The sequence below is a fragment of the Crocuta crocuta genome, unplaced genomic scaffold, assembly GCF_008692635.1.
Source record: "Crocuta crocuta isolate KB4526 unplaced genomic scaffold, BGI_CrCroc_1.0 scaffold54, whole genome shotgun sequence".
Taxonomy (NCBI): Eukaryota; Metazoa; Chordata; class Mammalia; order Carnivora; family Hyaenidae; genus Crocuta; species Crocuta crocuta.
In genome coordinates, this window is record NW_027530356.1 from 3,482,792 (window position 1) to 3,510,709 (window position 27,918).

A 27,918-nucleotide genomic window follows, 5' to 3' on the forward strand; every position below is an offset into this window, starting at 1 on the left:
ATTTATTTTTACAAATAGTTTATTGTCAAGTTGGTTTCCATATAACACCCAGTGCTCATCCCCACAAGTGCCCTTCTCCGTGCCCCCCCCCCCCCCCCCCAAGCTTCTGTGACTGTTGACTGGCAAAGGCTCATAGCTACACCCCTCTCTCTAAAGAATTGCCCTAAGCTGATGGGAGCTGACCTGACGAAAAAGCTAGGCACTCCACTTCAATAACTGATGGCTAAGGGGCTACAAAAAGCCTACCTTCTCAAGGGGCGCCTGGGTGGCTTAGTCGGTTAAGCGTCCGACTTTCGCTTAGGTCATGATCTTGCGGTTTGTGGGTTCAGGCCCCGCGTCGGGCTCTGTGCTGACTGCCAGCTCAGAGCCTGGAGCCTGTTTCAGTCCGTGACTCCCTCTCTCTCTGACCCTCCCCTGCTCACGCTGTCTCTCTCTCTCTCTCTCCTAGAAATAAATAAAAAATATTAAAAAAAAAAAAAAAAGCCTATCTTTTCATCTTAGGGAGGGAAAGCTCTGCAAAGGATTCTTGTAGATCAGACTATGGCTGGACTTTACCTGAGACTATATTCTTTCTCACTGTTTCTTCCCAACTCTGCTGAACTCTCTCCCTTACTAGTTTTTCTTGCACACTCCCTCAGTAATTGATATGCATCCCAATCCCTGTCTCAGGCTCTGCTTCCAGAGAAACCAACCTAAGGCAGAGGATCTTAAAGAAGCTCATGTGTTTTAAGAAATCACAGCTGAGTGCTTTGTGGCTTCCTGAAATGCATGTTTATTTATACATGTGTATTTTTGTATGCTACAGTAGACTTGCCTTTAGAGTAAAACCCAGCTCAAAATTATGTCATTAAGTACTTACTCCTTACCTCTGCCTCCAGCAGTAATGTTTGTAATGTGGCCCTTTTCTCATTGTTGGTTATTTGGACCAGAATGGAACTGTCAGAATCCTTTCTTTTTGGGCTAAAGGAAAAGAACACTTTGTGGTTTGATCTTTAACATGCAACTTAGTCACTGTGGGTAAATCGTCTTCTTCCTCCAATGTGACTGAGTGGGAGAGAAATCTAAGAAGAAAGAATGAAACAGACATATGAAGAGGAACACAGGACATAGACAGAGAGCACTCCCATGGTTTCTGCTGCCCTTGAATGGTGAGACACCCTGTCTTTATATAATACATTCCCCCCATTTTGCTTATGCATACTTTAGTTGGTTTCTGTTATTTAAAATTAAAAGAGTTTTAATTCATATTCATCCTTTAAGATTCCGCTTTCTTTGGCACAAGGTAAGAATATTCATGTTTACCACAATTGCTGTTTAGTATTGTTGCCAAAACATTAGCCAAAATATTTCAGTAAGATAAGTAACAATTGGAAAAAGTAAAATGATCCCTATCATAGAAGACATTTCTAAGACATTTTTTTGTAAACCAAAAAAAATGGCAATCAAGGTTTAACACTATGAAAAATAATGAAATAATTTAGCTATGTGGCTGTGTTTCAAACTAATATATATAAATTAGTAGCTTTCTAGAAACAAATGACAGATATAGAAGACATAATAGAAGAAAATACTCCATTTATATAAGAGAACATATCTTAGGAGTAAACTGAGCATGAAACACATAAGAGATATATAAAATAAATGTAAAAACATAATCAACAAACATAAAAGACTTGAACAAGAAAACCAACACACCATTACCTTGGAAGGAAGGTTCAAAGCCATTAAAGTCATCAATTCTTCCTAAGTTAATTTATAAATCAATATTATCCCAATAAAAATACCGACAGGATTTCCCAGCTTTATTGAGCTATTATTGATATATAACATTGTGTAAGTTTAAGATATAAAATATGATGATTTGATATACGTACATATTATAAAGTAGTTACCATAGTATGGTTAGTTAATACATCTATCACCTCACACAATTACCATTTTGTGTGTGTGTGAGTGGTGAGAACATTTAATATTTACTTTTTGCAGCTTTCAAGTATACAATACAGTATTGTGAACCAACAGGATTTTTCTAAACTATGCAAGATGGTTTTAAAATTAACATGGAAAAATAAGCTGTAAGTATAGTTAGAAAAACTCTGAAAAGGAAGAATAATGAAAGACACTCACCTACCAGATTTAAAACATATTATAAGCTATAATAATTAGGACAGTTTGGTACTGGCACATGAACAGTCAGGAAAACCATTGGAAAAATAGAAAGCATAAAAGTTGGCTCGCCAAAGACAAACTGACAAAATATTTGCAACTATTAATAGATAAAGGTTAGTTTCCTTAATATATAAAGAGTACCCAGGGGCACCTGAGTGGCTCAGTTGGTTGGGCGTCCTGCTTTGGCTCAGGTTATGATCTCATGGTTTGTGAATTCAAGCCCCACAGTGGGCTCACTGCTGTACATACAGAGCCCGCTTCAGATCCTTTGTCCCCCCTCTCTCTACCCTTTTCCTGATTGTGCTCTCTCAAAAATAAATAAAACAAACAAAAAAAAAGAATACATACACATCAATAAGGAAATGACAAAAAAATCAGTAGAAAAATGAACAGATGATATAAATAGTTTACAGAAAAGGAAATACAAATGGCTTTCAAATATTATATATGCTTAACTCATAGTAGGAGGAAGTGTAAATTAAACTATAACATGATGCTATTTTTTTACCAGGAAGTTGGAAAAGATCCAGAAGGCTGATCACATACTCTTACTAAGTCTATAAGTCATATTTTGGTATAGTTCTATATAAAGGAAATTTGGAAATACATTTTAAAATACAAATGTACATGTTCTTTGACATACCAGTTTTATTTATAGAACTCTATCGTTACAAATGTATATGCCTATTTGCAAAATGACATAGGTACAACATTATTTATTGCAGAGTTGTTTGTAATAGCAAAAGACTAGAAACATCTTCCATGCCCATCAATAGGGGACTGATTACATAAATTATTTTTCATTCATACAATGATACACAGCAATAAAAAAGAATATAGATGTTCTTTCTGTACCAATATGGAGAAATCTCCAAGGTATATCATTAGGTGAAAAAAGTAAGGTGCAAAACAGAATGTGTTGTATACTACCACTTGAAGAAGAAAGAGGGAAATCATGTCTATAGATATGACATACAATTATGGAAAGTTTGCATATACCCCAAAATCCTTAGAAATATACTCAGGAAACTAAAGTCACTGGTGCCTGTACAGAGGAGATTTGAACAGCCGGGGTCAAAGATGAGAACAATACTTTTCACTGTATTCTCTTCTTTTAAAATAGATATTTTTTGAAAAGAACTTTTAGGTTATAACAAAATTAAGCAGAAAGTACATCGAGTTCTCCTATACTCTTATATCTCCTGTTCCCACACGTTACAGCCTCCCACATCAAAATCCCTAACTGAATGGTACATTTGTTACAACTGATGAATCTACACTGACATATCGTAATTACCCAGAATCCATACTTTACATTAATACACTCTTGATCTTGTACATTTTATGGGTTTCAACAAATGTATAATGACATGTATCCATCAGTATAATATCATACAGAATTGTTTTATTGCCCCGGTTACTTATCCGTTTTTCTCCCTTAACCTCTGGTAACCACTTACCTTTTACTGTCTCCTTGGGTTTTCCATTTTCCAAAATGTCCTAAAGTTGGAATCATACAATATGCATTCTTTTCAGATATGCTTTTTTCACTTAGTAATATACATTTAAGGTTTTCTGTGTCTTTTCATTACTTGATAGCTCATTTCTTTTTAGCATGGAATAATTTTCTATTGTTGGATGTACCACAGTTTATCTATTCACTTACTGAAGGATGTCTTGGCTACTTCCAAGTTTTGGCAATTATGAATAAAGTTGCTATAAACCGCTGTGTGAGGGTTTTTCCCTGGATGTAAGTTTTCAATTCATTTGGGTAAATATCCTGGAGCATGATTGCTGGATGATATGGTAAGAGAGTGTTTAGTTTTGTAAGAAACCGCCAAGTTGTCTTTTAGAGTAGCTATAGCATTTTGCATTCCTACCAGCAATGCATGAGAGTTCCTTTTGCTCCACATCCTCACCAGCATTTGCTGTTGTGTTTGTATTATCTTTTTATATCGTTCAAGTTTTGAACCATGTGAATGCACTGACTAGTCAAATTAAATTGGGTAAAATACACTAAAATGAAAAACTAAACGAAACAAAACCCAACTCAGTCCTTTCAAGAGGTCTTTTTGATCTCCCCAGAAAAGTTGATCTCTCTCTCTATTCCCTCACTGTATCATAAATTTTAAAAATTTTTTTTAAAAGTTTATTTATTTTGAGAGAGAGAGAGGGAGAGAGAGAGAGAGAGAGCCTGTGAGAGCACAAGGCACAGGTGCAGAGAGAGGAAGAAAGAGAGAATCGCAAGGAAACTTCACACTGAGAGCACAGAGCCCAACACAAGGCTTGAACTCATGAATCATGAGATCATGACCTGAGCTGAAATCAAGAGTTGGATGCTTAACCAACTGAGCCATCCAGGCACCCCTGCATCATACATTTTTAAACTATTTGACCTTGTATATGCATTCCATTTATAATGTTGGTGTCAGCCTCTCCCGTTAGACTGTGAGCTTTTCCATGGGGGGCAGTGTCTTAACCATCTTTGTATCCCCAATGGCCATTGCCTTGCAGTGTGAATAAACAAGCTAGTTATTGTAGATTGATATCATTAAAGGTTACCTTGTAATAGTGAAGTGATAAGTAGACTTGAAACTCTCTTAGCAATCTAGGGACAGCTTGAAATGATGAAGAATAGACTTTTTTTTCTAGGAGTTTTTAATTAATTTAGTTAGCCTACTAGGTGCTTTCTACATGTAATAGAATCTGCTAGGTCTCTGGGAGATTTGGTGATGAATGTGGCCTTAAGGGATTTTCCATGAGTATGGAAAATGGTAGTTGTCCAACAAACCTGGGCCAGGAAATGTATTATAGGATGAAGTATGATAAGAGATGGTATAGAAATGAAAAGACATTAGGTTTGACATGAAGAAAATATATTGTTCATTGATTTTAATCATTTAGTCCATGTATGCTGAGCCTTTGCTATGTATCAGGCATTGTTCTGTGAGGGATCATTGCAGTGAATAAGACATGGAGCTTCCAGATTTTTTTAAAGGTTATTTATTTATTTTGAGGTTGGTGCTGGGGGGGGGAAGCAAAGAGAGAGGAAGAGGATCTCAAGTAGGCTCTGCACTATCAGTGCAGAGCTCAATGCAGGGCTCAAACCTACAAACCATGAGATCATGACCTGAAGCAAAATCAAGAGCTAGATGTTTAACCAACTGAGCCACTCAGGTACCTCCGGAGTTTCCATTTTAATGTGAATGAGTGTGTGTTTGGAGTGGAGGAAAGGTTAAGAGTAGGTAAGGAATAGTGGGGAAGGACAAAGACAGTAATTAATAAGCAATAAATAAATATGTTTTATTTAAAAAGAATGGTCAGATAGTAGGGATAAGCATGGAAAAAGTAAAGACAAATCTGGGGAACTAGGAAAGCAAGTACTTAGTAGGAATAATGGTAGGAAAGAATTAGGTTAAATACAACGAAAGCGAGTGAATAGGAAGATGACACATACCTAGGGACAAAGAGTAAGAAAAAAAGTAATGTTCCAGGATCTGTACCAAGCTAAAAAAAGAAACAACTAAGTCATAATCAGTGACTAATATTTTAGTGTTCTGATCTCTCATATATTTCATAGATGGAACTCAGTTACTTGATTCTTATTTCTGCACTTAGAGCCATGGCATTCTTCCTATTACAGTTTAATCCCTTTAGGTTCCTTTTAAAAACTCTGGAAATAATTACATGTTTCTTTATTTATTTTGAGAGAGAGAGTGAGAGAGTGAGCAGGGAAGGGACAGAGAGAGGGAGAGAGAGTCCCAAGCAGGCTCCATGCTGCCAGCCCACAAACTGTGAGACCGTGACCTGAGCCAAAACCAAGAGTCAGACATTTAACTGAGGGAGCCTCCCGGGTGCGCCTGGATAATGACATGTTTACATTGATTTTAAAATATTTTCTGATTTATGATATATTGATACATGTCATACATGTTATATAATACATATAAAACTACAAGAAATAGAACTTTACGTCATGTAGTAAATGGTATTACAAAGACTGAATGATTGATGGTCCTTTACAATAGTAATTACCTTGGGAATATATGATTTGGCATGAAAAATGCTCAATGCTGATGTGTTGAGGGAATTGATGACATCTATTTTTTTATTGAAGGATAGTTGACATACAATATTATATTAGTTTCAGATGTGCAACATAGTGATCTGACAATTGTATAAATTACTCAGTGTTCACTGCAATGAGTAGTCACCATCTGTCGCCATAGAATGTTATTACAATATTATTGAGTATATTTCTTACGCTATAATTTTCATCTCTGGGACTTACTTATTTTATAATTGGAGCTTTGTACCACTTAGTCTCCTTTACCTATTTTTCCCATCCCCCGCCCACCTCCCTTTTGGCAATCATCAGTTTGTATTTGAGTCTTTGGTTTATTTATTCATTTGTTTTGTTTTGTTTGGATTCCATATGTAAAAGAAATCACATGGTATTTGTTTTTCTTTGTCTGATTTCACTTATTATGTAACACCCTCTAGTTCTTTCCATGTTGTCACAAATGTCAAGATTGCATTCTTTTCTATGGCTGAATAACACACACATGCATATACATCACACCAAATATGTATACTACATCTTCTTTATCCATTCATCTGTTGATGGACACTTGAGTTGTTTCCATACTTGGTTATTGTAAATAATGCTGCAGTAAACATAATGATGCATATATCTTTTTGAATTAGTGTTTTCATTTTCTTTGGGTAATTGTCTAGTAGTGGAACTGCTGGATCATATAGTAATTCTATTTTTAATTTTTTTGAGGCCCCTTCATAGTGTTTTCCACAGTGACTGCATCAATTTAGTGACAACAGTGCATCAGTGTTCTCTTTTCTCCACACCCTTGCCAACACTTGTTATTGTTTGCCCTTTTGATACTGGCCATTCTGACTAGTGTGAGGTGATATCTCATTGCAGCATCTATTTTTAATATATAGTTATGCTTTTATTTTTGTAACTTTAAAATTTTGTCACTGTGTTCTGTTGCTTTCATCTAAGAAAGCATAAATATGTAATTGAATCACCAAATGAACCTCTTGATGTGTGGATTCTAACAGAGTAGTTCTAAAGTGGAGCCTAAGATTTCAGTTCTAACAAACTCCCTGAACCATACTCTAGCAAGGAATTAGAAGCTCTTTGGAGATTTTTTAAAAAGCAGCTGTTGGAGCTGGGTAGCTCAGTCAGTTGAGCGATGGGCTCTTGATTTTAGCTCAGGTTATGATTTTGCGGTTTGTGAGTTCGAGCCCCATATCTAGCTGTGTGCTGACAGTGTGGAGTCTGCTTGAATTTTCTTTCTCCCTCTCTCTCTGCCCCTCCCCTGCTTTCTCTCTCTCTCTCTCAAGATAAATAAAAATAAACTTAAAAAAAGTAATTGTAAAGAGAAGGAGAGTTTGAGCCAGCTGCTTCCCAATTAAGTATAAAGAAAATCAGAGGAAAATTATACTTTAAACTTCCATTAAAAATAATCCTACAAAATAGTGATTTCAATCTTGCATTCCTTAATTTTCTTGAGAATGATAAAATATATAAACAAAATCTTGAGATATGATCGATATTTTAAGCATTTTCATTTGTAGAGTAATAAAAGTAAGTGACCTACCTTCAGTTTAAAATTCAGGTATTAAAAAAAATTTTTTTTAACATTTATTCATTTTTGAGAGAGTGCCAATGGAGAAGGGGCAGAGAGAGATGGAGACTCAGAATTGCAAGCAGGCAGCAGGCTCTGAGCTGTCAGCACAGAGCCCAACACAGGGCTAAAACCCATGAACCTTGAGGTCACGATCTGAGCCAAAGATAGATGCTTAACTGAGTGAGGTATCCAGGCGCCCCTAAAATTCATGAATTTTTAGAAATTATATTTATTAAAAATTTATTTTTTTAGCAAATTAAAAGATGCAAGCTTATTTTGACCACAAAGCTTGCATCACACTTCGCACGTGAACTAGTTATATAGTCTCTACTTTGAATATGAATTAGGTGTGATGATTTATTCCCTCTGCTGAGTAGTTCTTGGTAATCAAAAGCTTTTCATAGAAAGCGTTTGTTGTAGTTCTAGGTTGAAACTTACACTGCAATAGACCAGTTTTTTGAGAATAAAAACAAGCTTGAAAAAAGGAAGTAAAACTCTTAATTCTCAATATTCTCCCTATCCTCATGTTATTCCTGATTCATTTAAGGTATAGTTTTAGTTTGGTTTTGTTTTATATAAGATCGAGACCTGAACTGAGATTGAGAGCCTGATGCCCAACTGACTGATCCGCCCTGACTCCCCTGATTTTTTAAAATGTAGGGGCACCTGGGTGGCTCAGTTAGGTCATGATCTTGCGGTCTGTGAGTTTGAGCTGTGCATTGGGTTCTGTGCTGACAACTCAGAGCCTGGAGCCTGCTTTGGATTCTGTGTCTCCCCCTCTCTGCCCTGTTCATGCTCTGTCTCTCAAAAATAAATAAATGTTCCTAAAAAGTGTAATTTATTATTATTTTAATTTTAACTGGAAAAGCAATCATGCAGGTTTAGGTAATCCCAAAACACCTAGATGTATTGAGTTAAATATAATGCATCTTTGTAAATGCACAGCAGAGTTTGCCAGAAAGTAAGGGATACCCTCCTGGGTCAACCAAAGAGGGAACTAAAAATCAGACTTTACAGTTTCTTGAATTTGCTGTTTAGCAAAGAAAAACATGAAAAGAAACGATAGATTAAAGAAGATGGATTCAACCTGTAAAAGGAACAAATGCTTTAGAAGTTTGGCCTGGGGAACACCAGCATCACCTGGGCACTTGCTGGAACTTTAGAATCTTAGGCTCCACCACAGACCTACTGAATTAGGATCTGCATTTCCACAAACTCCTCGGTGTTCTTATGTACAATAATGTTTGAGAAGCATTGGTTTACATGACATCATAGTTGAGGGATACTAGGAAGATTTCTCCTGCCAAGTTTTTCCTCTCATTCATGATAGTATCTAAAATTTCATTTTCATTTAAGTTATGGTAGTTTTGGAAGCTAACATAAAACATATACCTTTAAGAAGACTAATACTCTTTATTAATTTATTTAAACATTTCCTAAACGACAGCTGGAAACAGCTTTGGAGATCTTAGACAGGTAGATTTCAGGTGTTGGAGAATGAAGGACAGGCTCAGATACTTTATGCTGAGACAGAATATGATAAAATTGAGGAACAAGAGGCTGCATTACTTGCTCAAGATCACCCAGGAGAGTTATCTGGGTCCAACCGGGAGCCCTCTCTCTCATGTTAGGCTGGCTACGTACTGTTCATCATTTCAGTTCAGAACTCAGTCTCTGATATGGATGGACTTGCATTCCAAGCCCAGTTCCAGAGCCTGAGAGGTCTATTCTATTTCTCACTAGCTGCATGAATTTAGATGACTTATTTAATTTCTTTGAACATAGTTTCCTGATCTGTAAAAATAAACACACCTTAGGACCTAAGGTTGTCATGAGGGTTAATCAAATAATGTATTAAATACTTAGTACACTAGTGTTGCTGCTGCTGCTTTTATTATTATTTAGGGGTGCAGGGGAACAAGGAAAAGTCTGGGAAAGTTTTGAGAGCACCAATCACTTGGGAATCAAGAACTAGATATGGGAAATAGCAGCATTGAAAGGAATGATTTGAAAGTCTTGAGAATAAATTTGCCTAATTAAACATTTTACTTAGCACTGAACATGAAGAGACCAATGAATAAAAAGTGAAATCATTATAAAGTAACAGAGAAGAAAGACTAAGTAAAGGAAGGAAAGGCTAAAAAGAGCAATCAATTTGAACAATTTTCATATGATATATATCTTTTTTACATTACAGTAAAACCTTGGATAGTGAACATAATTTGTTCTGGAAACATACTTTAATCCAAATCACTTGTATCTCAAAGTGAATTTCCCCATAAGAAATAATGGAAACTCAGATGATTCATTCCACAACCCAAAAATATTCACACAAAAATGATTACAATACTATAATACAAAATAATGAAGAAAATACAAAATATAAAGAAAAATAAACAAATTAATTTTAATGTACTTACCTTTGAATTATTTTTTTAACGTTTTATTTATTTCTGAGGGAGAGAGACAGTGTGAGCAGGGGAGGGTCACAGAGAGAGGGAGACACAGAATCTGAAACAGGCTCCAGGCTCTGAGCTGTCAGCACAGAGCCTGACGTGGGGCTTGAACCCATGGACTATGAGATCATGACCTGAGCTGGAGTCGGACACTTAACCGACTGAGCCACCCAGGCGCCCCTGTACTTACCTTTGAAAAGGGGCTGGTGCGAGGGGGACAAGTTAGAGGAGGGTTACTGTGTAAGATGACTTTCTTTTTGTTTATTAAAAAAATTTTTTTTAACATTTATTTGTTTTTGAGAGACAGAGCATGAGCAGGGGAGGGGCAGAGTGAGAGGAAGACACAGAATCCAAAGCAGGTTCCAGGCTCCGAGTTGTCAGCACAGAGCCAAACACAGGGCTCGAACTCATGAACTGTGAGATCAAACCTTGAGCCAAAATCAGAAGCTTAACTGAGTGAGCCACCAAAGCACCCCTAGGATGACTTTCACTATTATTAATGGAATCACTGCTATTAGCTCAATGAAATCTTTTTTCGGCATGGGGGCCATTGTATATGCAGTATTAATAAACTCTTGTCATATACTGTATTTAATGTAACTGGCAATGAGGCAGCAGAGGAAAGGGTCTATCTGTAGGCAGCCTGATCTAGAATGAAGGAAACCTTCCTAAGCTTAGTCTTGAATGGAAAAGCAAAGAGCTGTCCATAGGTGCTTTGAAGTGACAAAAAATACACTAGTGCCAGTTGTGGGCACCTTCCAACATTCTGAAAAATCACTGATTTCTGCCGAACACTGTGGCCTGAGACTGGGCATCTGAGCATGGGAGATGATCACCCACAATCCTGCAATGAGAGAGAGAGAAGAACCATTGGCTCTGTTGTGACCGTGTGACATTTGGCATTACGTACTACTCGTATTGCAAAACATCGCTCATTTATCTAAAATTAAAATTTATTAGAGATTGGGGTGCCTGGGTGGCTCAGTCGGTTAAGTGTCCTACTTAGGCTCAGGTCATGATCTCATGGTTCGTGGGTCCGAGCCCTGTGTCGGGTTCTGTGCTGACAGCTGGCTCAGAGCCTGGAGCCTGTTTTGGATTCTGTATCTCCCTCTCTGACCCTCCCCTGCTCACACTGTCTCTCTCGCTCTCTCTCAGAAATAAATAAAACATTTTATAAATTTAAAAAATGTTTTAGAAATGTTTGCACGTCTTGCAGAACACTTGCAGAACAAGATACTCGCAATCCAAGGTTTTACTCTGTTTGGCTATTATTACTATCTTAACATACCTAATGCATTAGTTGGATCATCTGACTACATGGCAAAAGTAAGCAGTTCCCCCACTGTGTAGTCTGGGAAATGCACAAGCTAGGAGCAGATGCATTTCATTAAATTGCCAAGATTGATGAGACTTAGCTATAATCAGGATAGAATCCACGAGAATTTCCAGACTATAGAGCTAGTCACCAGATGCAAAGTTCCTTTCAAGGAAGTAAAATTGTGCACTTAATAGCTGGCATAAATTCATGCTTGATACAGGAAATAAGCAGTGAGCAGAAAAGAAAGCTACTATTAGGAAAATAAGCAGTATTTGGAGAAATACAGTTCTAAAACACAGTTTATTGTCAACATAACTGAAACAGAACAAACAGTAGGCTAATTAAGTATCATTTTGTTTGTTGGAATGTTTTATATCAATACAGAACTTTTAAATTAAATTCTAACTTTAACCACTGCCCTCTTTTGTAAAATCAAACACATCATCCTTGCTCCTTCCCTTCCACTAGTACATGCTGTTGTCCCCTATAGTGTCTAAATTGTGGAAAACACTTACATTAACATCAAAGCCCCACAGATTGGGACAGTGCCATCTTGGATCTCCTGTATCCTCATCTTTTCTGTCCAGTGCTTCCTATTCTGTGGACTTTCCTTCTCTGCCTGAAAAATATATTTGATCTTGCAATCTGCAAGAAACTATCGAGGGAGAGAACTTATCAAATATGAGGTATCATTGGCTAAATCGTTTTGAATCCAAAGAAAATAATTAGTGTAGGAACTTAAGATACCATTGTAAGGGTTCCATGTGGGAAAAAGTGGGGGCTGAAACCAAGCATTACTCAAAGCATAATATGTAGGTGACCAACTTCTTGACTTATGCTAAAGGCTAGCACTAAATGCCTTTTATTTAGTTTACTAGTTTTATTAAAATGTTGCGAAGGAGGCTGCTTATTATAAATTATATCATGCATTCTCATGTATTTAATACTACTTTTACAAATAAGTTTTCTAAATTTCTATCTCCTGTTGTACCACTCTTACTTTTATTCACATGCCTCTTGGATATCTCCATTTGGATATCATAATCTTAACATGTACAAAAGCAAACCTGTGCTTTTTGTTCCCCAAATTTTTCTTTTTCTTCATCAACCCAGGTTTCTCTAGGTCAGAAATGGTACCACAATTCACCCAGTTGCTCAAACTATAAAACCTTCATCTTTCACATCCATCAGCAAATCTCCATAATTTGTACTCCAAAATATATCTTCCTTCCATTTCTTTTTGTCTCTACTGCTATCACTCTGATCCTGGCCATTATTTTCTTCTTGGATTATTGCAACAATCTCCTAATTGGTTTCCTTGTTTTCACTCATGTCTTTCTTCAATCTATTTCCTATGTAATTGCAAGGGTGGTTCTCTGCTTGAGATTCTCAATTGCCCTCAGGATAGAATTGGAACTTTTACTATGGTCTACAAACCTTTGTATCAGTGACTTTCAAATCTAAGCATGTTTAAGAATCACTTGGTGAATCACTTGGACTGATTCTCAGCCTGGGCCTGAGAATATGAATTTCTAACAAACTCCCAGATGAATCTGATTTGGTCAGTCAAGGACCATACTTTGAATAGTAATGCCCAACTGCAACCTAGTCTCCTACCAACTCTTCCCCTCCCTCACTACATTCCAGCTTCGCCACCTTCTTTAGCCACAAATGTGCTACACTTGTCCAGCCTCAGGACCTTTGAACATGCTGTTCAATTCTTTCTGGGTGCTCTTACTCTGCATTTATTCTATTTTCTTTTGATAATATCACCCCAATTACTTACTTTTCTCTTTTGGTGTATGATCTGCTGGGACAGTTAATTAAGGCACCCTGATCCAGGGATGAACTTGTGTTATAAGGTAAGCCAGTGGAAAGCTCCTTTCTTGGGATTTGAACTGAAAGCAGAGTGATGAAAATGGCTGGAGTAGTACTGCCGGGATGAGAATGTTAATTGCATGGGACAATTAGAGCTACTGGTTATTGATCTTTACAAGAGCTACTTCAGGCATCCTTTTAATCCTATTGAGAATCCCTATATCCTTTAAATAAATTGCTTTTTTTAACCTAAACTGAGCAGAGTTGGCTCCTGTGGCTTTCAATGTAGGAATCCTCATTCTTTAAATCTCATCTCATGTCATCTTCTCTGAGAGGTTTCTTTGACAGTCTTGTACAATATGGGTCCCTCCTTTAATTCTCAAATATTTTTTCTGAATATATTAAGATAATCTTATAGATTTTTACTTTTAGGTTTTAATGTGGTGAATCTTGTTAAGAAATTTTGTAATGCTGTCTTCAGGAATAAATACTATTTTGTCATAGTTTCTTGTTTGTTTTAAAGCTTTGGTAGTTTTAGTTTACCACTGTTTTGAGATTTTTGCATATTAATTCTAAGTGAGATTGGCCTATTATTTTTCTTTCTTTCTTTCTTTTTTAATGCTTTATTTATTTCTGAGAGAGAGAGAGAGAGAGAGAACGAGAGAGCAGGGAAAGGTCAGAGTGAGAGGGAGATACAGAATCTGAAGCAGGCTCCAGGCTCTGAGCTGTCAGCACAGAGCCTGATTCGGGGCTCAAACCCACAAACTGTGAGATCGTGACCTGAGCCGAAGTCGGATGCTTAATCAACTGAGCCACCCAGGTGCTCTTATTTTTCTTTTTTGTACTGTCTTTGTTCAGTTTTGGTATCAAAGTTGTATTATCCTGATGGAATTAATTGAATAGCTTCCCCTTTTGATTCTATGCAACAGTATGTGAAAATTTTATTACCTATTATTTTTGAAGGTATGGTAAACTCATCTTTAAAACTTTCTGGAGTTGATTTTTATGGGAGAGGGCTGCAGATTTTTTAACAGTTTCAATTTTCTAAGTCTTCTTTGATTTCCTACATCTTGTGTGTTTGGGAAGTTGAAGCTTTTTCTAGGAAACTGTCCATTTGATATTTTTTCATGTTTATTATTCTAAAGTTCTTTATAGTATTCTCTTAAAGTTTTAAAAATTATCAACTCTGTCTATGGTTGGAAACTAATATTATATTCTGGTCATAAAACATGGGTTATACTCCATATATTGTAGATGGACTATCATATGGATAATAGTAAACATACAAAAATGTGATCTGAGTAGGGGACTATGACAGACATCAAATTTTGTCTGAAATACTTAGTTTGTCAATAAATCTGAAATAATCATAACCAAAAAAACCCATGGTTATAGGCCACTGATTCTTTGATATTTGTTGATATTTGCATTACAATAAGTATGCTGCCATTTTGGGAAAGATTCTATGTGTGCTTGAAAAGAATATTTATAGGGCTCTCTGTTTCACATGTTGTCTAAATATTCATCATTTATTTAAAATGGTGTATAAAATTGTATTGTGATTATAGATTTGCCAACTTTTCCTTCTAAGCTTGTCAATTCTTGCTTGAAATAGTTTAAGGTGTGTTTCTAGATGCATCAATATGCATCATATTCATATGTTCATTATGAACATTCATATGAATGTGAACATATGAACATATGAATGTTCATAATGGTAATAACTTCTTTGCAAATTTTTCTTTTTATCCTTATTACTAAAAAATATCCTTATTTTTCATCCTAATAATAATGCATTTGACTTTAGGTCTGTTTTTTTGCCTCTTGACAGTAATAAATCTGTACCAGCTTTCTTTTGCTTGTTAATTGGTTTATATATCTTCCCCTTCCTTTCACTATCAACCTTTTGGTGTCCTTTAAGTTTTAGTTATTATGTCTTGTTAAAAAAGAATATAGCTGACAATCTGTCTTTTAGCTGACAAGTTTACCCCATTTACCTCTTTAAAAAAATTATTTTTGAAGTTTTTAATTTATTTTGAGAGACAGAGTGATGGGGGAGGGGCAAAGAGAGAGGGAAAGAGAGAATTCTCGAGCAGGTTCTGCACCATCAGAATGGAGCCCGATTCGGGGCTCGAACACACGAATCTCGAGACTGTGACCTGAGACCCAGGAACCTCAAGACTGTGACCTGAGCCACAACCAAGAGTCAGGCACTTAGCCAACTGAGCCACCCAGGTGCTGCCTTCTCCCCCATTTAGCTCTTTTAGAGGGTGATTAATGTATTTTTTGTGCCTCATGTTGTATTGTCCATTTTTAATACCTACTACCTGCTCCTTTCCCACCTCACCTTTCCTGCCAGTGGAGTAATTATGTATGCTTTATTCCCTTTCTGACATCTACTAGTTTGAAAATTATACTCAATTTTTTGGCTTTCCATATGTTCTTGCATCTTACCCCTTCTGTTTGGGTTCAATTTTTGACTTCTTGAAGACATCTTTTAGACATTCTTTCAATAAAAGTCTCTTAGAAGTAAATGCTGTTTTTCCTCTGAAAATGCCTTTTTTTGCCCTCACATTTAAATGATAGCTTAACTCAGCATACAATTCTAGGTGGACAGTGTGATTATTTTATTTAGTTCAGTATCTGAAGATACTATTTCATTGACTTTGAGGTTTTTGTTGTTGTTGCTGTTGTTATTTCAGAACTTGTGTTTTTCTTTCATCTTCTTTAAATTTCCTACAATATACCTGCATGTGAATTTATTTTGTGTTTCTTTCGTGTGTGTGTGTATGTGTGTGTGTTTCTTTAGGGTATATTCCCTGGGATGGAATTGCTGTGTCATAGAAAATGTTCTTTTTCAGCCTTCTCAGATAATGCCAAATTTTTTTCCGACTGTCTCAAAGCACACTCCTGAGTTCTTACATCTGTATATAACATGTCACATAAATTTTTCCTTGCTTATTTTGTAGTAACTTTGTTAGCAAATACAGGAATACTGCTTCTCAGTGCCCCAAGTAAGAAAAGTTAAAATTGTATGTCATTCATCTTAGATAAAGACAAAGAGAGAGAAAGAGAGAGAGAAAGGCAGGCAACTCAGCCCAAGTGAAACAATGACCAGATCATTTATAAGGCATTTAACTTAAAACAGACTTTTGAGGGGGGAGGGTGTCTGACCTTTTTCAATTCCCTTGAAAATAAATAAAATAAGGGTTGTTGAAAAACCATTCTGACTGATACGTGTCTTGTCATGTTCTGAACTTTTCACTATATACTTGACAAGATAAACTTATTCATTAGTTTGTAATCTGGTAAAGAATTGGGAATCTTTTCTGAACGTTGGCCCAAAACTCCCTAGAAAAGTTTTAGTTATGTTTGGTACTTTTTCAAATGTGCCTATTTTTGCATATATGAACTATAGATTTTTAATGGATTTTATTCCTTATCACAGTAATAACTTTATTTTCTTTTCGAAATGAAAATAGGTTTTAATTTGATTCTAAAATTACCATTTGTTTTCTGACTCTAAATATAATAAGGTTTAGAGTCATTTTAACATTTCTAGTTGATCTCAGAGCTTAAAGACACTTGCCTGCATTCTTTTCACTGTTTAGGAAGAAATTTTTTTTTTTTTTCCCTAGAGAGAGAGAGAGAGAGTGAGCAGGGGAGGGTCAGAGAGAGAGGGAGTCACAGACTTTGAAACAGGCTCCAGGCTCTGAGCTGGCAGTCAGCACAGAGCCTGACGCGGGGCTCGAACCCACGAACCGCGAGATCATGACCTAAGCGAAAGTCGGAGGCTTAACCGACTAAGCCACCCAGGCGCCCCTAGGGAGAACCACTTCTAACCCATTTTAGACAATTAGGTATTTGGGTATCTTGTCTTTTTAGTTATTGTTTCAGTCTTATATTTTGGAGGTAGGAAATGCTACAATTTCACATGCTATCTGCTTCTACTTTCAGGAGGATGTAAAAAACAAAACAAACTGTGAGATACAAAGTCCTAAAAGCTAATTGTCTTTTATGTTTTTATAAGGAGATAATTAGCAACTATTAGGATCATGTGTCATTTTAACCCTTCATGTTCTTGAAAACTATAACTAACTTATCTATCAATCTTGCTGTCTAACCTACTTAAAAAAAAAAATTGGTCCATTTTCCCAATCTGTTTTCTTCCAGTTTATCTTCATTCGACACAACAGGGAGAATAACTACGTCAGCAGAGAACAACTGCACAATTCTGCATAAATACAGTACAGCTCACACATTACCTTATTCATAGCTAAAAGAACTCTATTGTGATCTGAAGAGAACAAAGTCAGATTAAAATGTGCTGTACTCAGGTGCTTTTATTTAAGGAATAAACAAAACTTTTTTTTTAACACGTAAAATGTGGACATTATTATTTTTTGCTTTTTTTGATGTCATTCAAGAAATCTGATTTAACATTAAATGAGTTCGAGATAATTTAATAAAATGCTTATAGAGATATTGTAACTATATTTACATTTATTATACTAGCCTTTATGTAATATTTGCAATTCTGATTTTGTTTGTTCCCCCAACCCTTTCCCTCCCAATTCTGATTTTTATTTATGACTTTCTTTAAAAATTTAAAATGTTATTTAAAATGTTTAAATTTTAAAAGTTGTAAAAATTAAAAAGTTATTTAAAAATGTTTACTCATTTCTGAGAGACAGAGCACAAGCAGGGGAGGGTCAGAGAGAGAGAGAGAGATACAGAATCAGAAGCAGGCTTCAGGCTCTGAGCTATCAGCACAGAGCCTAGCCTGTGGTCTGAACCCACAAACCAGTGTGATCATGACCTGAGCCGAAGTCAGACATTGAACCAACTGAGCCACCCAGGTGACCCTTCATTTATGACATTCTTAAAGGCAGATCTGTGTATTAAGTATTGAATGTCTTCATCACTGATGAAAATCGAAGAATATTTAGAATATGTAGCCATATAATATATAAGAGAGCAAAGTACTTTGGTGGCCTTTATTGAATTTTACTTTAAATTTTTTTTGTGTGTTCAAATTTTATTTGAGTACATAATATTCACAAGGTTCAAAATTCAAAAGGCATACACAATTGGGAAAGGTTTCTTTCCTCCCATTCCTGTGTCCCAGCCAGTCAGGTATCCCGAGGGCAATCAAGGTTACAAGTTACATCAGTGGTGTTTTACAGGTGGTTTTTTGGCGCTAACCCCCTTTAGTCCCTCCCTTGTTTAAAAGATAAGGTTGAAGAATGTGAAACCTGTAATGGATTTTATTTTGAAGCCGAAGCAGGACCAGAATTTAGGTTTCCTGGTATTCTAATTTAGGACATTTTGCAATCTTTGCCCTAAGCACATTGCCTCTTTAAAGTAGCTAGTTGGTAACTGGTTAATCGGTGCGGATGTTCCAATCCAGGTAATTTAAATTTCAAAGTAGCTTGGTTTAAGATTGGAATACTCGGGACAGAAGGGTAATCAGAAGGGGGGTGGGGGGACTGTTTTTTCTTTTTTTTTTTTTTTTTTTTTTTTGGTCTTGTTTTTGGCTTGCCAAAAGGAGGCTCGGGTTTTAAAAGGCTGACCTAGGGCTTAATCACACGGTTTGACTTTTGCTGAGTCCCGGGGATGGCGCGTGTCAGGCCCACAGTGCTGACGTCAGCACGGCTCCGAGCCGGGCGTCCGGGTACTCGCTTTCAGCCTTCAGGCTGCTCGCATCTCTAACAACGCGACCCGGACTCTTATCTAAGGCGTTGGTGGGTCTTGATCCCATCCATCCGGATCTCCGCCTGGACTCCGTGCAGAGGGGATGAGGTTTCGTCCTCGCCCCTTCGGCCGGTCGGGTGAGTGTGGTGCAGGGAAGAGACCTGACGGTGCCAGCACCAGCCCCGCCCAGGGGCAGCCCGCCAGCTGGGTCTCGGGCCGATTGGTCCCAAAGCCAGAGCGGACCAAGCCGGCTGGCCCTGGCCGCTCCGTTTGGTCCCCTCTTGACCCCACAGCTTCCACTCCTGAGGGCAAATGGTGGGTGGTAGGCTTTCACAGCCCATCCCCTCGGCCAGTCTGCCCCTTCCTCTGCCAAAAAGCGGATCCTTCAGCTGCGCTGCAGAAGCCCCCCCACCTTTCCCTTCCCTTCCCGGGAAGACTGATCACGCGGCTCAGAACGCCGCTCCACGAACCGGGCTTCGCTCCCTGCCAGCTGGAGCCAGCAGCGCGGCGCTGTGCGAGAGTGGGAAGGGCTTTAGCAAACAGCTCTGTGGCCCAATGGTTTTTCTTCGTCTCCGCGTGCCGGCCAATGAGGCGCGCGAGGCGGGACTTCCGTCTAGCCTCGGTGTTGTCGTCCCCACTCGGATTCCGGCTGTGGGGGTCGGTGCGGATATTCAGTCATGAAGTCAGGGTAGGGACTTCTCCCGCAGCGACGCGGTGGGCGAGCCTATTTGCGGGCTCAGGCTTCCAGGTAAGAGCCTCTCTGGCCTCTCGGCGGCCGGGCAGGGGATTGATCCCTCTAGGACCTGCCAGGGGGAACACACCCCCTCGCCGGCCCTCGGTGGCGGCCCCGCTGCTGTGGTCTTTGCTGCTCCTCCTCAGGCTGGGTGCGGAGGAAGTAGGCTTTTTGCGAAAGGTTAAAACAAAACAAAACAAAACAAAACCTGACAAACCCCTCTGTCCTCTGAGGGCAGATTCCCGCTCTCCGCCACCCCCACCCCGGAGTTTGTTTGTCTGTAAAGTTGTTTTATTATCTGTTTGGCTCCTCACGTTACCATCCTGCGGTGGCAGGAGCCTGGGAAGATGTTTGGAAGGCTTCTCTTGGTCAAGCACCTGCCGCAAAGTCCCCGGGCGATATCGCTTGACTTCAGTTGCGGGGACTGTGTAGCCTTTGAAAAAAGGAGGACAGTCACCTCCCTTCTTTGTAACCTCCCCCCACCCCCCACTCAGGTCGAAGGTGGGATGTGACTCTACTAGGGACAGATTCCATGTCCCTGTCCTCTTAAAGCTAGGAGTTCTAACCAGGATACTTACGGAGTTGAACCCGCACTGATGAAAGAACTCTGTCCCAGTGAGGGAGTGGGCCGACACAAACGCCAAGCGATCCCCGAAGCATTCAAGCAACTTTAGTGGCAGACACTGAGTGTTCTCTGCTAGTTTTTGGGGAATTCCTCTATCTTGTCCTAATCTGGCGGGAGTAAATTTCCAAAATTATTGTTTTATCCTCCGTTTCAGCACCGTGGGCAGCTGCTCAGGTTCGTTTCTGTGGCCCCAAACTTGCCTGAGTGTGAAATGTTCCTCCGTGATGCAGCAGGAACAGTGAAAACGAATGCATTCCTTTCAACAATGATCTGTTGTTCTCCAAGGAGAACATCTGCAGCTTTTGATACAATATAAATAAGACGGGTGTGCCTCCAAAGGGTTGTGTGGTAGAGAAATGGAAGATTCAAGGAAGGGCTTTCAAGGGTTTTACCTTTCTAAGGACCGCTTTTAATGGGTTGAGAAGATTAGTTCCATTTGAGAGAAACAAAGCTGGACTCGTGGTAGCTGTTAAAAATAATTTTAAACGGGAGGTGAAAGGTGTAGTGCTGGGGCGCCTGGGTGACTCAGTCCTTGAGCATCTGAGTTCTGCCCAGGTCATGATCTCATGGTTGGTAGGTTCCTGCCACATATCGGGCTTTTTTTGCGGTGACATCCCAAAGCCTCCTGATTGGGATTCACTGTCTCTCTCTCTGCCCCTCCCCCGTTCACGCGTGCGGTGGAGGCGGTGGGGGGGGGGCGCGCTTAAAAATAAACATTAAAAAAATTTTTTAAAAGTATAATGCAGTGTTGTAGTTTGGGGCCCGTGGGGACTTACTAATGCGGTTTTGGAACCAACTTAGTGCATTGACATTAACATTAGAAAGAAAAAATATCCGAGGGCATTCTATGGAGTAAGGCTAAATATTTTGAAGCTTTTGTTTCAGTTTTTAAAAAAATATGTGTCTATGAAGAGAGTGATGCAAATGTATACCATGTCATTGTGGTATACATTGGCAAACACTGGATCCCAGATATGGTTGGGTCCAGCTTTCAGCTCTGCCGCTTGCTAATTCTGTGACATTATCTGTGAGTAAGGGAAGAATTGTAGGAATTTGTTGAAATACAATGTCTGTTACATAGTTAAGCTTCAAAGTTTTGGGGGTCTTTTTTTATTTGCTTGTTTTGTTTTTGAAATGTTTGGGTAGAAGCCCAGTTACTTCCGTGTCAGGAATGATAACTGTTTTTATTAATATGTATATTTTTTACTTTGTCGTTATCTGAAGCTGGCCAGCGTGCTATCTCCATATGTGATAGTAAGTCATATGGACATAATCTTGGTTTTTGAGGTTTAATACTGAAGGGTTTGGAGTAAGTTCTCATCTATCCTTGTTTAAAGTTCTTTCTCTCAAGCATTTTGGAGGGGCCTAAACTGTTAATAGCATTCAACACCCTTCCTTGATATTTTTCTGCATCCCAGGGTAACATACTTATCAGAGGCTTTTCAGGCACTCATTTTAGCAAAGTTAAGATAGGACTAGGAGTATGATAAGTTTATATCTTTGAATTAAGCCGTTTTATGTTTTATAGTTCTTGCCATAAAGATGTATAAAATGAAATGGCCTGGTCAGATATGGTATACTTGCTTCATGTTGCTATGACCTGGAAATGGTTGGTGTTTAAATAAAAAGTCTCATTTTGGACATTTTAAAACCTGGGAGTTAGTAATGTTTAGCAGAAGACAAATGAGTTTGAGTCTAAATAGTGTTTGTATCATTTGACATATTACTCCCATCTGGCATTGCATATGGTAGTTTCATATGACCTAAAAAAGGGAAGAAAGTTAGTAAGCTTTGTTAGTTCCTCAGAAGAGGAAACAGAACTAATAGACAAGTGAATTTCTTTTACTAAAGCTTGGCAGTTAATCATTGTTAAAAATTCCTGTATTGTGCAAATATTTATTGAGCATCTATAAAATATATTGAGCTTTATAAAGCTTTTACCCAGAAGTTGATTTGGGAACAATAAGAACATATAAATGGTATTGTCAGTTTACATATTATAGCCTATAAATAACAACAACAGTAACAATAGCTAACATTGATTTTTTTACTTCCGGCCAAATACAATTCTAAGCACTTTACATTATGTCATGTAATTCTGTTATTGATGTGGTAAGTAGTATAATTATCCCCTTTTTATAGGTGTGGAAATAAAAACCTTACAAGTACACAACTTGCTGAGTTCACACAGATTGCTAGTGGAGCAACTGGAATTTGAACCTAGGCATCCTGACTATCAAGGGTGTCCATCTTGTGCCACATTTTATTAGAAAAATACAAAATGCTATGGGGTTATTTTGGATTCTTGCTTGTTTACCCATCATCATGTTAGATGGTCTTGGGTAAGCTCCTTTGGCCCTCCATTTCCTCAATTCCTTCCTCAAAAATACAGTATTAACCTATTATGTTTTTGTGGGGATTAAGATAATTTGTAAAGCACTAGACAGAATGTGTTGAAGAATGATATATGCCTCAGCCTTTTTGCTTTTATGTTGAGGATGTGACCATTTGAAAGGTTATTAGCAGTTGAAGGAGGATGAGAGAAGAAACTTAGTTCCTCATAAGGATGCTACCTAAGCAAACAAATGAGGTAGGAATGCAGAGAACATTTGCTGAGGTTGCATATTTAAGGTACAGGCTGGTAAAGGTCGATCAATACAAAGTATGGAGATCTTTAAATGCCATGATAAAGATTTTGTACACCATTCTCAGTTGAGAAGAAGCCCTCTTTATGGATATGGAATTGGAAGAGAAGTACAGTGAAGGAGCTTAAGCCTGGAGGTAGGAATACCATGGAGTTTAATTAGAGTAGTTGAGGCAAGAAAAGATGATGGTGGGATTATAATGAAGGGTATAGATTTGAGAAATGTTGACATCAACATTGGGATGTTAAGATAGTGATGTTATTAAAAGGAAAAAAAAAGATACCATGATGAAGAAGAAATTCGGGTGGAAGGGAATGTTGGAGGAGAATTAACTGATTAGGTGAGTGAGGGAGAGAGAGAGAGCATGCGTGCATTCAGGGGAAGGATGGAGAGAGAATCCCAAGCAAGCTCCACGCTGTCAGTGGGAATGGGATCAACGCAGGGCTCCATCTCATGAACTGTAGATCGTGACCTGAGCTAAATTCAAAACTCAGATGCTTAACCGACTGAGCCACAGGTGCCCCTAGGAGGAGAATTTATGATACGGATCTTAATTTTGAAGCTGAGGAGTTGTTCAAATGTTTGGATATGTAAAGTGGGAGCTGGGAGGCTCTGTGTATTTCATAAAAAGAGAAAAGCCCAATTTTTCACACCGTGAGGAGATGGTTTGAGGCAGTCATGCTCCTGTGGGTCAGAATTTCATAGAAGTGATGTGACTTCTGAAGGTCCTTAGGAATGCAGATTTCTCACTTGATAGAGATGTACCCACTATTTTTCCCTGTAATATATTTTGTGTCCTGGGAGGATGGGGGGGAAGGTAGCAGAGGGGGAAAAATTTGGAAACCTAGCAGTGCTCATATTTATTATTTCAGAAGAGAACCAGTAAATTGGAGGCTTAGGATTCTCACATTAAGAACTTGGAAAGAGGGGCGCCTGGGTGGCTCAGTTGGTTCAGTGTCCGACTTCGGCTCAGATCATGATCTCAGTTTGTGATTTCGAGCCCCACGTCAGGCTCCTGCTGACAGCTCGGAGCCTGGAGCCTGCTTCGGATTCTGTGCTTCCTTNCAAAAATAAATACATGTAAAAAAAAAGAACTTGGAAAGATGCTGTGATTTTTATACAGTGGCAGGCATTTATACACACATGTTGAACACTGAATTGTTGTAACATTTCCAGATTTGTTATTATTGTCCTCTTTGTTACCCTGAATTAATTAATAGCAAAACCTTAACAATCAGAGAGCCTGTGTGCTTATTATGGGGGCAGCAAGAAAGAGGGGACCCAGTGAGATTGTATTTATAGCCAGGAATGTGGGAGAAGAATCTCAAAGGATAACAGGAGACCGCTGCATGATGTGGTAGGAAGAATAGAGATTCTATGAACGAATCTCTCTGCTAACCATTCTCTGGCTTCAGTTCCTCATTCTGTAAAATGATGATGATGATAATACTAATTCTGAACTGCTATAAGAAAGAAGGAAAATATCTGGAGACCTTTTATATTTGAAAAAGGGCTCAGATCTAAGTAGTAGAAGGGCTTACAGGTTTCTTGGCAGATTTAGTAGGGTTTGATGCAGTTGGGTAGGGCATGATGTTAAACAGCATAGTTTATTCATCTATGAACTAATTTTAGGTCTGTTTAATGCAAAGTCTCAGTAAGTGGCCAATCAAAAAATTGGAGGTTAGGCACACACATTAGGGTAAGGAAAGGTTTACATATTTTGTCACATCTACTGGAAACAGTACTTCCATCCTACTGTTTGGATCCTAATCCTTAGAGCATTCATGCACTCAGCAAATATTTAAGTACCTTTTATGAAAGGCCTTGTTCTAGGCACTCAGATAACACCAGTGAACCAAAGAGACAAATCTTTGCTCTCATGGACCTTATTGTCTAGTGGGAGAAATAGGTATATTTTAATAATGAAAAGCAATTAGATCTTTCTTATACAATGTATTTATACAATTTTTAAAAGATAATAAGAGTACTATACCAGATTGTAACTAATATTATAGAACACTTTGAAGGAAGGGACTGTTATTCTTACCCATTTCCTCATTTTCCCAATGGAATGACTTTGATATATTTATACTCAGCAAATGGAGGTATTCATTAAGCGTTTATGATAGGGAGAAGGAATTGTGTTTAGGCAGAGACCAAACCTTAAAGATAAAGGAATCAGTTAAAGGTATCAAGTATTAAAGGCCCAAGTACTCATTAGATTGAGGATTGGGAAAAAATGAAGGATTCTGTAAATTGCATTGCTTTGCTTGTCTATGAGGTTGAAATGGAAATAAGGTTATATTGGATTTGAAAGCATCAACACTAGGGGAATCTGGGTGTACCCAACTTTCCCACAAATTAGCTGGATGACTATATAACTGCACCTCTCAGTTCATTTCCTCATTTATAAAATGATGTTCGAAGTTTTTAGTCAAAAAGAATTTCTGTGACTTACAAAATGTCTATTGCAGTAATGTTTCACTTTACTAATGCAGATAAAAGAGCTGATCCTGAGCTTCCATTGGATGGTAGTCAGACTAAATTTATACTCTTAATTAATGAAGTAAAAAATATGTCTAGAAAATTAATGTTATCTATTTGATGTTAGTTACTAATAAGACTGCATTATAATTTTTAAAATAAAGCCAAACATAGCCTAATGTATAGTTTGCCTTTTTGCCATTATCTAGGAAAAAGAAGCCATAGTATTTTAGAACTACACTCCCCCACTCCTCTGGAATGGTCATAAGCCATTGTATTTTGGACTAATAATGGATCTTAATAGTTTTTCATATTTTCGTACTTTAATGACAGTTTTTGATTTTGGGCTAGGTGCTGGGTATACAAATCAGAAAAGGGTATAATCCCTAACTTCAAGGAGGTTAAAGAGTAATGGGAATGATTAACAATTTACTTTTGTTACATTGTGATGGCATAGAGAAAGCACCTTACATAATGAGAGGCTGTGAGAAGAGAAAGTTCATCTGGTTAGAGAAGAAAAGATAGACTGAGGAGGAATGAATGGCAAGGGACAAAGCTCCAGACGTTATGGAAAACTTTCTCTGCTAAGCTACAATTTAGTTTTGATCTTTATTCTGTAAATTGTTTAGCCTGTTAACAAATTTTATGCAGGAAGTAACATGATTAGTCATTTGTATATCTATCTTTACATTCCCTTTAGGAGAATTGTACACAAGAAAGATATGTTTTTTCAGTGATATAGCCCTGCTTGAGGAAATGAGTCTTTTAATTCTGAAATAAAGTCTGAGGACAAGTGTTAATTTTGTGCTTTTAGGATATCAGTAACTATGAAATATTTGAACATTAAAACATTTAAATGTTCATAACCACATTAATATAAATGAAAAAGGCAACTGAAATTTGGGGATATTCTACTTATTTTGAAGTAACTGGCCAGTTATAAGAATTTGATTTAGAATTTGTTAGAAATTTGTTGACGTTTTAATGAATGTGACTGTAGTTCAGGCTCAGTTTCTAATAATTGAGATATTCAATTAAACTTTTATAGAGGAAATGAGTTTCTAGGGAGAAATACCATGTTGTGATGGATGAATATTTCTAAATCAAGTCATGAGAGAGAAAGTAGGAATTAAACTCTAACTTTGCTTAGATATAAAACGCCTCATTAAATGTTGAAGAGTACTTTATCTGCGTAATTACTGTGCTTGTAATTTACATGTTCAACTTTTCAAAAAAAAAACCTGTGCTTGTAATTACACATTCATCCAACATTTATTATAAACATTAATGCTTAAAAATTTTTTTGAGGTGAAATTCATATAACCTAAAACTAACCATTTTAAAGTGAACAATTGAATAACATTTCATACAGTTATAGTGTTGTGCACCTATCACTTCTGTCTAGTTCCAAAACATTTTTATCACTCCAAAATGAAACTCTATACCCGTTAAGCAGTTACTCCCTATTTACTGCTGCCCCAAACCCCTGGCAGCCACCAATATGCTTTCTATTTCACTGGATTTACTGGATATCTCCTATTTATTGTGGAAATCTGCTAGAAATGGAATCACGTAACTTGTGACCTTTGTGTCTGGGCCTTTTGCTTAGCATACTGTTTTCAAGGTTCTGCCCTGATGTTGCAGCAACACTGTTGTGGGTGTCACTACTTACTTCCTTTTTACAGCTAAGTAATTGTTGTTGTGTGTACATATCACACTTTATCCATTCATCTGTTGATGGACGCTTGAGTTCTTTCTACCCTTTGGCTGTTGTGAATATTGTTGCTGTGAACATTCATATATAAGGATTTGTTTTGAATACCAGTTTTCATTTCTTTTGGGTGTATACCAGGAGTGGAATTGTTGGGTCACATAGTAATCCTGTGTTTAACTTCTTGAGGACTCACCAAACTGTTTTTTACAGTGGCTGAACTATATTACAACTCACTGGCAGTGTATGAGGGTTCCAATTTTTTACATTGCCACCAACGTTTGTTCTTTTCCATTTAAAAATTAATATTATTGCCATCCTTGTGGGTATGAAGTGGTATCTTGCTATTTTTTTTTTAATGTTTTATTTATTTCTGAGAGAGAGAGAGAGACAGCGTGAGCAGGGGAAGGTCAGAGAAAGAGGGAGACACAGAATCTGAAACAGGCTCCAGGCTCTGAGCTAGCTGTCAGCACAGAGCCCGACGCGGGGCTCAAACCCATGAACCGTGAGATCATGACCTGAGCCTAAGTTGGATGCTCAACTGACTGAGCCACCCAGGCACCCTTTTTTTTTTTTTTTTAATCTTTATTTGTTTTTGAGAGAGAGTGACAGAC

The 27,918-nt window shown here is 37.8% G+C and overlaps 1 protein-coding gene and 1 long non-coding RNA gene across 5 annotated transcripts in view; both read left to right on the forward strand.

The window, feature by feature from the left end:
• Window positions 1-17,765, forward strand: part of LOC144233066 (uncharacterized) — a 54,277-nt gene extending 36,512 nt beyond the window's left edge. For 2 of the 3 annotated variants that reach the window (XR_013335581.1, XR_013335582.1), the window contains exons 4-5: window positions 930-1,148; window positions 17,586-17,765. This is a non-coding gene — a long non-coding RNA (uncharacterized LOC144233066). The remainder of the gene's footprint in view (window positions 1-929; window positions 1,149-17,585) is intronic. The other variant, XR_013335583.1, reaches the window with a different exon arrangement.
• A 1,334-nt stretch (window positions 17,766-19,099) lies between these two features.
• Window positions 19,100-27,918, forward strand: part of RNF13 (ring finger protein 13) — a 164,406-nt gene continuing 155,587 nt past the window's right edge. Inside the window, exon 1 of one of the 2 annotated variants that reach the window (XM_077765892.1) lies at window positions 19,100-19,243. The gene's annotated coding sequence lies outside the window, so the exon portion shown is untranslated. Of the gene's footprint in view, window positions 19,244-19,718; window positions 19,855-27,918 lie in introns of those variants that run through there. The other variant, XM_077765891.1, reaches the window with a different exon arrangement.